At 39.1% G+C, this 14798-nt stretch overlaps 1 long non-coding RNA gene across 1 annotated transcript in view; it reads left to right on the forward strand.

Annotated features, from left to right (window-relative positions):
* The window catches only part of LOC129784801 (uncharacterized), a 116517-nt gene extending 104088 nt beyond the window's left edge, over positions 1-12429 (forward strand). Inside the window, exon 4 of the long non-coding RNA XR_008747896.1 lies at positions 11075-12429. This is a non-coding gene — a long non-coding RNA (uncharacterized LOC129784801). The remainder of the gene's footprint in view (positions 1-11074) is intronic.
* The last annotated feature ends 2369 nt before the right edge of the window (positions 12430-14798 follow it).

Raw genomic sequence — 14798 nt, forward strand, 5'->3', positions numbered from 1 at the left:
ATACTGTGAGTGAAGATGGAGTGGAAGAAACTTCTTAAGTAGTATAACCACTCACAGGTGTGGTTACAGAATCTGCTCCCTCATCTCCTGTCTTACATTTGAGCTCATCATCTCTTAATTATGCATCCTTGTTTTCCTTTGAAGAGCAGCAGTATGTGGGTTGTGGTGAGGTATTATCACAGTCTGGGTGAACTGTTAGCCACAAGACTGAAGGCTAAGTGTAGCAAACCACCATGCGAGTGGCAGTATCCCAGGATCTGACACACATCTTGGAATCTCTTATAATTATTAAATGGTTTTTGCAAATAATGATGTGTGGATGGGGAAAAAGATAATAAACAAGGAAACGCATTTGTATAGTAAAACAATGTCTTATAATTTAGGTTCTTGCTAATTGTGTGCAAAAGGGAGGGGGAAGAGCAGGTGGCAAAGTAAACATGCATGTTTTTAAGTATATTTGTGAAGTCTGGGTGATGCATTGATAGCATTGTATCAGGCACAGTAGCTAGCTTAGAGGATGAATGATTTTGCTTTAACTAAAGTGAACTTGTCAATTTTTTTGCCGTTTCTTTTTGCCATAGGAAACAAAAGTAGAAATTACTGCATTGGATCAGATCCACGGTCTAATTAATGCTAAGTCTACCCTGACAGTTCTTACAAAGGGTTGATTGGTAAGAGAATGGAGGGCGAAGACGAACAACATTTGATCCGTTTGGAATACCCTGTCCTTGTCAGAAAGTGGGCCAGCTAGGTCCCTTGGCCAATGGCTTTATCATGGCATTGCACAAAGGTCTTTATGGTCTTCCCAGCAAACAATCTCATTTAACACTATATTTTGTAGGCTGTGAATAGAACCCTGTTCTTTCAGAATCGTACTGATGTCCCTTAATGATGGACTGTGGCACTGATATTCACATGCTCGGCCTGCACTTTCTAAAATAATGCATTCCCATAGTTTGAATTTATTTGAATTTACTGCTTATTTAATTTAACTGAATAATTTCCCATTCAAGACTGGAAGTAGGCAAGAAAGTCAGACTACAATTCCTGACTTTCAGAGTTGTATTTCTGTTGTGTTCCCCATAGCTTATGTGCTTGCTAACATAAATAGTTTAATTGCTTTATGTCTTTGTATATGGCAGTCCTTTTGCAAGTGAGATCATTTAAGTCACCTGCCCTTGTACTCCTGTTACTTCTGTAGCTTTAGTGAGATAAGGTAAAAAGAACTGTAAATAGCATTCTCCATGAAGGTGTTTCCCTGGCAGGTATATATTAGCAGGGTAATGTTTTCAGTGCAGTATTCTGTGCTTTTTTGCATGCATTGTAAAATGTGGCTTATTTGATGCTGCTACATATATGTGAAAGCTTTCGTCAGCTTGTTATGATGACACCCGGGTCTTTTCCTTTCGCCGAGAATGTTGCAATATGTTTTCCTTAGCAATTACAAAAAAATGGTTTCGCATTCACTCAACTTTGTTAAACCCTTCAGTAACCCAAGTATGCTCTCCTTATTTGTCAGTTTTTCTGCTCTGTGTTACAGCTGACATTTTGAGACTGCTAACTGAACTTAAGCTGATACCAGCATGGCCTCTGCATGCAGCAGCTATTAGCCTTTTTCTTCTTAAAATGTCTTTTTATACCTACATTTCACTTTTGGCTGCTTGGCTGATTTTTAATAATTTTAACTTTCAGCCATGATTACTCTGTTTTCTTTATGGTCTTTATGAGTCACATTATCAAAGCCCTATAGAAAGGCCAAATAAATAACAATTTCTTCTGCGAATGCACTCCAAGTTTAAAAAAGACGGTTTTTTCATTATGTTAGCAGTGTTGGGGTTTTTCTCCATTATATAATCTCTGCTTAGGCATTAAAGTTACAATCTTTTAAAGTAGCCTTCCAGATGGTTTACTAAATGCTAGAATTCATAGGCATGTAATCTGGATCATAATTTGTGGCTATTTTTAAGGAGTGCTACCCTTTCATTCCTGATAGGAGAGTGCCTATTTTTGTTGGAAACCCTGCCTCCAACCTTGAGCTGCTTTGGAACTTCTGCATGTATATCTAGTCTTCAGAATGGCTTGCCTTTTTAATTCATCCCGTTATTTCAGCACTTTCTGTTTTGCTGTCTTTGTGCTCTTTTACCCTTTACTTGCAAAATAATTGATTAGTGGGATTTGCTGTCTGGAGGGACCAGAGGAGACAATTTGTTCACTTGAATGCCATAGATTTTCCCCCTGCTGTATTAAGCCTGATAACTTCTTTTTAAGCTAAAAGGTACCTTTGGGTCTGTCTGATTTCAGGGAATAGAGATAAAGAGGTGTATCCAGGAATGTGAGGTAGGGTCCATATTGCTCCATCTCCCCCCACCAGAATGGACTGCAAGAATTTTGTGCCACAAAGTCATGTTTCCTCTATTTTCCTGTTCAAGAGAAGGGGCATCTTACTCCATAACTCTCTAGAGAAGGGGCATCTTACTCCATAACTCTCTAGAGTGTGGGGTTTACTTTCTGTCTCGGAGGGAGAGTGCTGTTGGCTGGTGTGAAGGTGAAAGAAAACTGGAAAATGAGAGTCTGAGAGGCCTAATCTTGAGTTTCCACTGGAAGAAGTAGTGGGTATACAGTTTTTGTTTTGTTTTTTAATACCCTAGATAGGAATACAGCTAATAAGAAATGCTAATATGGTCATACAGGGTGAGAAGGGGTGAGTTTACTCTTTTGCATGACTAAATATCACAAGGTCATAATCCGCCATTATCTTTTCTGCAGTGTTTTTCCTCCTCTTTATTCACTCCCTTTGTTTTCCAGTACTATTTCAGACTTGCCAGACAACTGTTGTGCAGTCCTCCTGCTTCTAATGTATGTCAATAAATTGTCCTTATGTCTTTGGTTCAGTCCTTATGCTCCTAGTCTCCATTTTTAAATACTACTTTCTAAATATATTCTTTGTTCTAGTTGTTTCAGTTCAGTGCTTTTGTTTTTTTGAAAGATGGTACCTTTTTGCCTCAACATATTAGAAGGCTTTTCTCAGTACTTGGATTGCCCTTGCCCACCTATTTCTTCTGTGCCTAGAGGTTTTGTTACCCTTTTTTTTCCCTTTTTTTTTTTTTTTTTTTGGTGATGGATATGCTATGCCTAGATAATCTTTCATTGCATAAAAAGTGTTCCCATTGAAGTCAGTGGGCAGGTCTGATAAACGTACAGTGTGACAATATGGTACTGTATTTCCAGGTAGCTTATTTTAAATACCTGCTGTACATTTTTGTTTTTCACTAGGTGCTTGTTTTGCTCTGGACAGGGGCTTTTCTAAACTTGTTGTTTGTGAAGACTTTCTAACTCCACTGTTGACTCCTAGTATATAATAAAAAGCCCAACACTTGTATGTTAGATTTCAGGGAACAGCAGTCACTGGAAATGGTATTATTTGGTTTGATTGTTCCAGGCACAGAAGTAGACGGGTGAGAAAACGTAGAAGAGTTTTACACTGAGTGCCAGTCTTTCACCCACCTGCAGTGGGAATACCGCCCATCATGGTGCAAACACAGTTTGGAAGTTTCTTCTTTACGCTTGGCCATGTTGGAATCTGTTGTGAGCCATCTGGGCTAAAGCCTGTGCTCCCCAGTGGGTTGTGTATGCTAAGAAGGCTTTTCCTCTTGGTTTTCCTGATGAGAGTAGGTTTCCTTCTTTTCCTACTGGGTTGAGAAAAGATCAGAAACCATCAGAGCAAGGAACAGCAGGGATGGATGAAAAAGGAAGTGATTCTTTTCACAAACATAGTAAGGCAAACATAATGCTTATATTGGATTCTTGATTTCATTTATCTGTTCAGATCCTTCTAAAAAAATTTGAAATGCATGGGTTTCTGCTATGAGGAAGGCTTTAAACAGGGAAAGTGACTTTTTGAATGTCCTGAAGAGGACTGCAAAGAATCATCTTCTTCATCCTGCCTGATGCTTGAGGATGCATGGCTGGCAGAGAAGACAGCAAGGTTGCAGAGCATACCAGTGTGAATGCATGCTGGGTATAATCAGACCCCAGCTTGCCACACTTTATGCATTAATTCGTGTTGCTAGAGACTAGAAAGCTGCATATATTGTTGCGGATTCAAAAATACCCGTTTTGCACAAAGTGTCTGAGACCTGAAGCTCACCCCTTCCCCCCATACAATCCATGCAGTTATCTCTCTTGTACTGTGCTGCCTCTAGGAGCTTGGTTTTTGGAGTCTGGCACTCCTGGTCCTCCTTTCAGAGTTGCTGGCATAATGGGTGATGTAGTGCTGATTTCAACCGCATTTAGCCCCTGTGGGGCTGTCTGTGATGCTGAGCTCCTGGTGCCAAAGACTTTGATCGGCCTGGACCCCTGCCTGGCCTTATTCCTATTATTTTCTTGTGGAACCTCTAGCAACATTCAGCTTCATCAGAAGTGCTTGTGCCTGAGGGTAGAGAAGGGAAAATATCTTTGTCTAGACCACTCCCTTCCACATGCTTTTTCTCCCATCCTGGCTGAGTAACTGATGGTAACATCTGCATCCCAGTGAGCGATATTGCCACAGATGAGGAAACCAAGGCACAAAGCAGAAGCTGGGTGATCCAGCAGGCCAGTGGGTTAGAGGTGAGAATGGAAAGGAGACAATTCAGCATGCTGTCTAATTGGCCACATTGCCTCCCGTATGTTACCGGTACAGCATTAATTTAGCTATTTCAAGAGAGATTTCTGTTAATATATGTCATATTAATAATGATGTTCCAAGATACTATAAAGAAGTTGATAACAGAAAGCTTAGCAGTCAAAAGAAGTGCTTATTTAGCCCGATGAAGCCTAGCTATCAGCGTGCGTGAATTCTCATAGGCAGCATATTTTTGCTTTATTTTCTTTGGTTTCTTCTTTGCAAGTGAGCCATCCTGGAGTTAGTGGTTATGTACAGCAACAGGTAACTTTAATGCCTATCCAGAAACTACAGGATATTTTAAGATTCGCATTTATAATAGCTACAAAAGATTACAATTTTTAATAACCATTTGAAGACCCTAACAATTTAATAGATCAACTCTGAGCTTTTCAAAAGGAGATATAAAATAAAAACAACACGTATTGAGGTAATAGTTTTCACTTAAAGTCTTTCGATAACTTTAAAAACAACTTCAAAACAGCTGTCTAGCTGTGCAGAAATTAACCCGGTTTTGGAAGGAAGACCACATGAAGTTTGTGCAGACTTCTGCTCTGGAAATAACGTGCCATTGAGCCCTGGCAGCTTAAGGTGTCTCTGTTTTGAAGCAGGGGGTAGGGGGGAAGTCAAATGATTTAGTGACTGAAGAGAGTTGCCACTTGCGTGAGCTCCATCCCTAGGGATATGACCTTTTTAATCCTCTTTAGTTAATGTATTGGTGATCTTTACTTAGGCAGAGTAAACAGTGCTGTTCTGAACAAAGGGGAGGTCATGCTTCCTGCATTACACTCTGACCCTGGGGTCGCGGCCTTTGTTCACTTCTCAATGGGAATTGCTCTCAGAGGGCCACCACAAAATGGAGAACTAATTTAGGCACGTGCTGGCAGAGAATGGCAGAGTATCAGGTTTGCCTCACCCCAACCTCCGAGTGCGCAGCAGTTGCAGTGAGAGTAAAAGTCAAACTATTTCAAAGGGGAGGTATTAGCTCTTTAATTACCAATGACTGTGGCACTTAATCCCTCATTGAACTAAATATATTGCTTGGGTCTTCCCCCGTGCTGCCAGTAGTTCAGTTTCTCGGTTTTGAGCCTTTCAACTTTGTTTTCCCTGCCTTGCACTGGACTGTTGTAAATGAAGAAGCATAGAGCAGTGAAAATTGGAGGATTTTTCTCTTAAAAGAGAGAAACCACATAGCAATTGCACCATTAAGCTTGGGCCTCTGAGGTCTCAAAATAAGCATTGTTTTTCAGCCTGCAAGGAAACGTGCTGCTGTGTCCCAGCAGATTGTATTCATCACCTTTTTCATAACACTTTCTTTGTGTGGTACCATGTAAACACACACGCATGCACGCACTCAGAGCCCTGTGAAGCCGAGCATGGGGTACTAAGCCAAAGTGAAGTAGTACTTCATATTTATCACTAATGTTATGCAGAAATGCTGCTTTGGGGTTTTTTTTGGCTTCAAAAGTGATTGGGGGCAGAATGTGATGCGTCTCTTTTTTAGTTGCCGTGACCAGGGAACATGGATAAACATGGAAGCTGAGATAAATTATCTGGAAGACTTGCGTATAGAAAGCCATCACCCTTCATTGAAAGATGTTTATTATTTTTCAGCTATATGCTGTTCTTTGCTTAACAGTAAAATCTGTGAAATACAATGATAGATCATAAAATAATCAAACTATAAACATATATCTTCAGTCAAAATGCTGCTTTTCCACATTCTTTATCAGAAAAAAAAAAAAAAAAAAGCCCCCACAAAGGTGTGTAAAACACAGCTGGGTTAAGACTGGGCACAAGGGATGTGTGTGTATTGAGGGGAGCTTATAATGTTACCAGCACAAAAATAATGCTATGATAGTAAGCTTCGAGGCTTCTGTGGCTGTCGATATAAATAGGATCAAGAAAAATGTATGACACTAAATTTTAGCTCTCAGACTTGGGTATTTCTGGGCTTACTAGTTTTGGTGGGTTTGATTTGGTTTGGTTTGGGTAGTGTCGTGTTTCCTGCCCCCCCCCCTGTTTTATACCACTGTAAATCCCTGGAAGACTCTACTGGTGTAATGGAGTACAGGGTAGGTTCACCTGTAGTTACTGCTAAATGCTAGCTGCTCTGCTGTTTGCAGTTGTGTTTCTCTTGACTACTTTTAGACCGCTCCAGTAATAAGCAGTAAGCCATCCAACAGATGCATCTCAGTCTGTGTCTTCCGTACAGTTCTGGGCGCCTCTCATTTACAGTCCACACTTGTGGAGCAGGAGGCTTAACCATGCTGGAGGTGGCTCAATCCTGCCCAGGGGCTGGGAGGAGTGCGTGGCCAGGAGATCCCCAGTGCCTTCGCCTTGCCCAGAGCATCCTTCTCCCCAGGCTTTTCCAAGGCACAGGGCAGGGCTGGGCGGAGAGCCTGGGGTAGTGCTGCTGCATTCGCTACACAGATTTGCTTTCCATACCAGACTCTTCTCTGGAGAAGAGAGCATGACACTTTTTTTTTTTAACTGTTGCAGACTTCAAGCCTTTTTTAATTTGAAAGAATTAATCTGCAGTAATTTGGATTTACCGGATATAGAATACTGTCTTTTGTGTAAGACAGCAAAATTTTCTGTTTCTCTCTTTCTCTTTCCTCATTTATTTTTTCTTTGCATTTCAGTAATTTCCAGTAAAATATTATCTTTCCCTTATTTTTCTTGAAGTTGTACTATTTAAACAAACAGTTCTAATAATCTACTCTTAGATTTAAAAGTGCATTCTGTAATACAGCAAAGTAAGTTCTTTAAACAAAAGTGGCCAAGCAACTGAAATATCATGCCCTTTTAATGAAAAGTTGAATTCAAAGCTGAGCCAAACGCGAGCAGCAGAGAGTTAGTACGTTAGCAGCAAGTGATGCTGACTACAGCAATAATGAAACCAACCTTTCTGTGTCCTGTATTCGTTACTTGAAATTTCCAAAGTCCACTATCTTTAGATTTTAATAGAAGCCCAAGGGAAAAGGTATATTTACTATACCTATTATCTAATAAACATAATATTGTCAGGTTAGCATACATATGTTTCTTACTTGTGTTACTTAGTTATAAGTAATATGTTTACTAATGAAAATACTAAGTCACTTTTCATCATGTGTTACTGAGTACTAGAATTGGTCTTATCTGGAGGATTTTAAAGACTAAAGAAAGAGTCAAGGCAATGTCAGTTGTGTTTTGGGGGTGGTGGTTTTGCCTTAAAGCATTCATACGGTTGTGCTTTATTTGGAGGTAATGAGCTGTAGTATAATCTTAAAATGTGGATAGCTGCTTAGGATAAAAAAAAAATATGTTAAAATATTCAGTCAATACTCAAATTTTAAAATATCTTTTTTTCCTCAAAAGGATATTGGAACCTTACAATAACTATAGTAAGTGCCTGCTTGAAAGGAAAACTAGTTTTTCTGTGTGTGTTCATATTTCAGCGTGCAATGTGATAATCTAGTGTTGTTGTAGTAGCAGTGCCTCCTCTGAAAGCTTCATATTCCGTGGAGCCTTTTGGAAATTTTTCACTTTGAATGCTCCTGACTCAGACCTCTCAGGATTTTTGGTTTTTTCTTGTTTTGTTTTACTGTTTAAAAAAGAGCTTTATCCCTGGCAAAGTTTGGATTAATAGATGACAGAGAACAGTCTATTTTACTGTGTGAACTTGATTCCTCTGCGTTATTCTTTCTGGCAGTGATTTCTCTAGCTAGTGTACCTGGTAAAGTTTAATGGTAGTTAAGACTTTTCTTATTTCCTAGACAAAGATGTTACTGAAATTTGAAATATGAATGTCCGCATTATTTTCCTAAATTTGCTTTATCAAAATAGTTTCCAAATGTGACCTCTGCAGTGAAAACTAAGGAACCATTTATATTTAACAGCCTCCCCTGTTAAGCAACTGTTGTACACCTGTCTGTGTACCTGTATGTTTTAATATTAAGCTATCTCTATTACCTGGTTGATTTATTTGATCCTTTGGACAATGATTTGCATTATATCAGTTTATCTAAGGAGAAAAAACAAAAAAAAAATTAAAATAGTCTTGTAGAACATGGGTTTGGTCAGGCTTCAGATATACTATGGAAATCACTAAGTCTATTCTTTACTTTTTGAAGATAAATGTTTTTCTAAACACCATACTGCCAGATATGTATTTAGGCCCAGTGAAATGCAGCGAAATTCATTTGAAGGAAATGCTTATTTGTCTGATTTGTCTTCTGGTGAAATCTCTTCTTCTGCCTATTTCCAATGAATATTTGCATTAAAAAAAGATATGAAAGTTTCAAAAAGCTAAATGGATACAGATAGCTTCATATCATACATTTATATATTTGTGATTTTGAAATTAATATTAGGGTGGGTAGAAAACACAGGACAGACTTCAGTTGCACCTGTAAAAATATTTTTTTTTTAATTATTTTTGTGAAGCTGTATTGCTGTATTTTGTGGTAAGAGGATACCACCCTTCTGTTTTCCACTGGCATTATCCACTTTGGAAAGAAAAACGTGTGACAGCCTCAAAATGGTGTTCTCTGCTAAGGAAAGGCAAAGATGAAAGCTGGAACAACATAGTAGTTCCAGCACAAAATGGCCTTTTCCAATAGATTTCCAGTAAATTTCTTAGACTGATTAAGGTTTTGGCTGTTAGCTGGCCAGTAAAAGCTGAACAATAGTACAGCAAATCTGATATTCCTGTAATAATCGTCCCCTGTATGTATGGGATACCCACATGCTCATATAGCAAATGGGTAAGTACAGTATTAAAGCAAAATTGTATTTTGCGAGGCCCCACAACAAATCTTAGAGGATCTATTTTACTTTCCCCTCTGTGCTGAAAGCTCAGAGCACTGCCAGCAGACTGCTGGAACAACATTTTGGTCTGTGTGTGCAATGCTTTACTAGACAAAATCCCTGATCTTTGTGTCAGTCTCCCTAATTGTTCCAGGCCTAGTGCAGGAACAAGGTTTTACATTTAGGTAGCCACAGAGCAGTCAGTTATATGTGTTCGCTGAATGTAGTGATGAGTTGTTACGATAATGTTGAAGGGATAAAATTACTGCTGATGTAGTGCTGTTATGATCAACTTCTTTTGTATAGTTCTTCCACTATTTTTTTTTTTTAGATATGTTACCATTTTTTAAATGTGTTTATTTGTACAACTAGGAAAAAAGATTAGTCCTGAACCATGTGTTACATGATTTTTCCTGTTATAATTCGAATGTAACCCTTTTGTTAGTAATCTTTAGGCTGCATTAGTAAAATACTGTGATTTCTATTGAGCAGTAAGTATTATGTAAACTGAATATGAATTTATAATCTTATTCTAATAGTATTCATACGTACTGTGCTGTTGTAACATGAGACTGTAAATGCATACATGTATCTCTCGTGTATAGGTCTATCATAATGCACACAGTACATGTGTGGGCACACACAGGCAGAAGAGATGAAGTATGTGATTTTGCTAAAACGGTTGTTAGGGGAAGGGGAAATGTTGGATTTTATTACACGTAAGTGTCAGAAGGGCTTTAGATGACAACTTTGATTTTTGGTATTTGGCTTCAAAAGTTTTTGAAAAGCAGATGTATTTCTAATTGAGTCAGGGAGACTTCCCTATTTCCAACCAAGTCTCACTGTCCTGTTTCCAGCAGGCAAAAAGTCTGTCTCATTTACCCTGCACAATTTTCTTAGTAAGTTACTTGTTTGCACTAGAGAAAACTCTGCAGCCTTCTTGAAATTTTTTTGGTGGACAAAGAAAAATTCATTGCATTACAATTCTGTTGATAACATTTTCTGGGAATGTAAATTTAAGAGTTGGCCTTTTAACATTTCAATGCTTTTATCATCCATATAAAATCTCCAGTAAAATAAACACATTTATGCCCTAGGAAAAAATAGTTAAATTTGAAACTTGAAATTTCCATGGATTAGTCACTGATGTCCCCTGGGAATTGTCAGTATTCTGAAAAGGAAGTGTTTTTAAACAACTGGAAAAGATAGTTCACTGAATAAGTCTGCAAGCAGCTTTTCACAATTCTTCTCACTGCTTTTTTTTTTTTTTTTTTTTTATGATGCCAGTGTTAGCATTCATATTGTACTTTATTAGTGTAAATAGCATAGTAAAAACTACATTGAATGTTTTCGTTATAAGAGTGTGTGTATTGATTTTGTCAGATTGTAATAAACTTCATTAAAATAACCTTTATTAGATGATGGCATACATTTAATCTGCATGGGTGCTGATTCATCTTTTTAAAAGCAAAATTGGAAATTAAAAAAAAGGACTTTTCGCAATAAACTTCTGGTTTGCAGGCCACACCAAAATCACCCCATCTTTAAAAAACATTTGACTTGCCATGTAATATAAAGGTAATATAACATAAAGGTCTCTTCTTTCTATATGAACAGAAATGGTTCCTTTCAGAGCGTGATGCTCTGAGTTGAGGCCTTGCTGCTGCTGCATCTGCTCTGGAGTCCCAGAGCCGTCAGTCCACCACTGCAGCTGCTGGTAGTGGAGCGAATTTGAACTTCTGGTGCCTGCTACCTAACGCTGTGCCTTGGTCACAGTCTCTGTTTGGGAGCAGGGCCATTGTCCCTTCTAATTTGCTAACATCCTTTCTGTGTATTCTGTCTCTGTCACTTTTGTCAAATGTAAGTGTATAGATCATGGAATGGTTAAATATATCTCTCTGTAGGAATACATCTTTCTGGACAAAGGAAATACGGAATGATCTGTGTGTGTGTGACCATTTTGTTTACTAAAACTGAAAAGCAGCAGAATACCGTTAAAGCTGAATATATAAATGTAGGCATCCCTTCAAACTGTAAGAAATTTAATAGTGCAAGTGTGACAACTTTAAGGAAAGAAAAAGCTCAAATGACTCCCAGGAAGACAGTTCATGGAACACAAATTCTATGAAGTATTGAATTAAGGATGGTGTTCTGGTTTTTTCAGCTATAAATTACACCTGCAACTGATACAAATAATGTAGAAGCCTGTATTATCTGTCCAGATAAATACAGGAATACTTTCAGTAGGTTCATTGTTGTTCTAAAATATAAGGTCGAGGGAATAATGCGTCAATATCATCCATGTGAGGTTTTTTTTTTTTTCAGGAGGAGGGTTTGAAATCGACTAGTGCTGTTACAGTGTGATTCCAGCGATATTTTAGATAGCTAAGCTAGATAGCTCAAGCTAAGATGCACCTTATGTACCATATATTTTACCTTTAATGGGCTAAAGAGAAAGATCAACTTGAGCTATAAAACTGAAGTTGGCTGTGTAAAATAGGTATGATACTAATACTCAGCTCACAAACAGATCCTGTCCCAGTGAATTCTGTATCTACAACTATGTTGGATTAAGTGTCTCTCTGTGTACTAAACAATTGCAACTATGTTATGCATATGTTACCATAATGGATACCCCTTTTTATTTTCTTACAATTTCTGCAAGTTTTGTATCTTTACTAACATTTTTGTCAAACCACCAAGGAATTCTGTTGTATGTAATTTTTGTTCCCCTTACAATTAACTTGGTGCAGGACTGTAGCACCCTGTTGTAATTAAAAAACAGATACTCCTAATATCGGAGAACTCAGTCACTGGACAACCCTTGACTACTTTAAAAGCCTTTAAGTAATTTACAATATAAAGGTATTTGAATCCCCTTTTAGAGCTAAGAAATTTTTAAAGTTTTCATTACAGGTTGCATCGTGTACGCTTGCTTACTTTTTGCAGTTTATCATTCTCTAAGAATTAACATTTTCTTTTCTTACAGTGTGTTATTTACCTTATTTTTTTTTTTTTTTACAATTATCTCACTTATTTCCCTTCCCCTCCACCACCCCCCCCAGTAGCAATTTGTGCGAGGCATCCAGTTTTAAGCAGACGTGTCCATTTAAATAACTGGAGGGGCCGCGTTGTAAGCTCCACTGGGTAGTTTTAACTGTGCTCCTGGTGCTGGCCCGAGAGCAGCCCTGCTAGGCAGAGCAGCCGCAGCGGGAGAGCAGCAGTGCCCGTCCCTGCTGGAGGTCCGGGGGTATCGATGGTAAAACAAACCCCTCGCTGGTGCAGCTTGCACGCTGCCCGTGCAGTGCAGCCTCTCCCCGGCCAGTGCCGCCCCCCGCCCCTGGGCAGCGGTGCCGGGGCCGCCGGGGAGGGTCCGCGCCCCCCGTGCCCGCTCCGCAGCGGCGCTGGGGCCGTGCAGCCCCCCCCAGCCGGGGCGGGGGGGGGGACGCTGGGGCCGTGCACCCCTCCCCCCCGGGGCTGGGGGGGCCGGGGGGCCGCAGCTTACCGGCAGCTGGGGGGGGCCGGGCCGGCGGCACCTGTGCCGGGGTGGGGGGGTGGGGTGGCGGCGTGGCGTGGGCTGGCAGGGAAGAGCAAGAGACAGTGATGCAGAGTGTGGAGCTGCATTGTCTGCGCTCAGCGTGAGGAATACATTACAGTCGGCCAGGGCATGACTTAGCAGTGCCGGGGGAAACGGGCTGTACTGTAAAGTTTAGTTACGTTTTCAGTAAAATAAACCCGTGGTATTCTACAGCTGAGGAGCTTGCTTCAGACCCGGCCATAAAACTAGACGGGACTATGCCATTGCTTAGCTCCCAGCTTGCACCTCCTGTGCATATAAGTATTAGTTAGCCTCCAGGAACATTGCAGCATATTGGCGATAAATAAGTAGAAGCCAGTAAATAAAAGTCTTGGTTTGGGCTTTGATTTGCTGCTGCTGCTGCTACAAATTTTCATCAGTAAGTATGGCGTATAAGCAAACTATGAATACCATCAGTTTCAAGTATGTGGCTCTGTACAATAAAAAAGGGGGGAAAAATAGTTGCAAGGTAACCAAAATTGTGTCGGTACCCTTAAAAAAAAAAAATCTGTTAATGCGATGCACCCTTTAATGCCTCTTTTCTTTAAAAAGAAAAATAACTAAAAACCAAAACCTTTGTCCTACTGCCAGAGGTTCATTTATGTTGATACCAGTTTAATGCCAAGTTTGCTATAAAACATTACTTTTAAAGTACTGAAGGAAGTGCTTTTGCAGAATGTTTCATTACATTTTGAAGGGAAGACTGTGGAAATCTATCCTTGTTCAGCTTGCCTTTACAGTTTGACTCACTTCAAAATTGTCTTTATTTGGTATTTAAATGTTTTCCCCCATAATTTAATATGCCACTGATCCACTGGAATTAATGCAAGTTATTCAACAGTAGAACAGAACTTTCCCAAGTAAGCTGTACAATGTGTAATTACTGTCCTTTCTAGGAAGCGTACACCAGCTGTAATCCCATGGAGCACCTTCGGTCCCTTTAGGGAACAATGGACAAGACTGCTTTGCTTTTATGTACATGTTTTAAAATTATTACTATTTTTAATCCCTGGAGAGCATCTTTAAAAAGAAAAGCTCTCTAAACGTTAAGTAAAGCTATTCTTGGTGATGTTTTTTATAAACTGTACTGAAATTAATTTGATGATACTATGTGAATCTATACTTTTCAGGATAGCTTAATCCTAAAAAAGAAGTATGTTTGATTGGTTTATTAAAAAAAATAAATCATGTACCTGATCATTTCTTACTAAATATTGCTAGAGGCTGTTAGATTAGAAACCAACCCATATTGAAAATAAGCTATGTTATTTAGAAGGAAAAAAAATCACCATCGGTTTAGAGCTGACCTTAGTGTTAATGCCTGTGTCACAGAAAGCGGAGACGAAAGAACAAGAGATACCACTCTGAGTGGAAATATAGGCAAAGGAGTTGGTGTATAGCTGGAGTATCTATAATGAGCTTCTAATAGACAAAACTTGTGATAAGGGCAAAGAGAGAGGTTATAAAATTCTGTAATAGTATAAACTGCAGTGTAAAAATACGGCTTATGACTATTTACATAATTTGAACTTCAGACATGATGAATCTTAAAATAATTCTTCCACTTTCCTTTTTGGAATTCCTTTTCTATTAAGCAGAGCTTACAAGCTGAACTTCACCTAATTGTTTTCCTCTTTTCTGAATCTTTATTTTTTAGTACTGCAGTAACCTAAAGGTAGATTAGTTTCAATCTTATTTTACAACTGTGGTGACAGATACAATGCATTTATATATCTCCTTGAAGAAGGATAACTTTCAATGAAT

The sequence above is a fragment of the Falco peregrinus genome, chromosome 6 (genome assembly GCF_023634155.1).
Source record: "Falco peregrinus isolate bFalPer1 chromosome 6, bFalPer1.pri, whole genome shotgun sequence".
Taxonomy (NCBI): domain Eukaryota; kingdom Metazoa; phylum Chordata; class Aves; order Falconiformes; family Falconidae; genus Falco; species Falco peregrinus.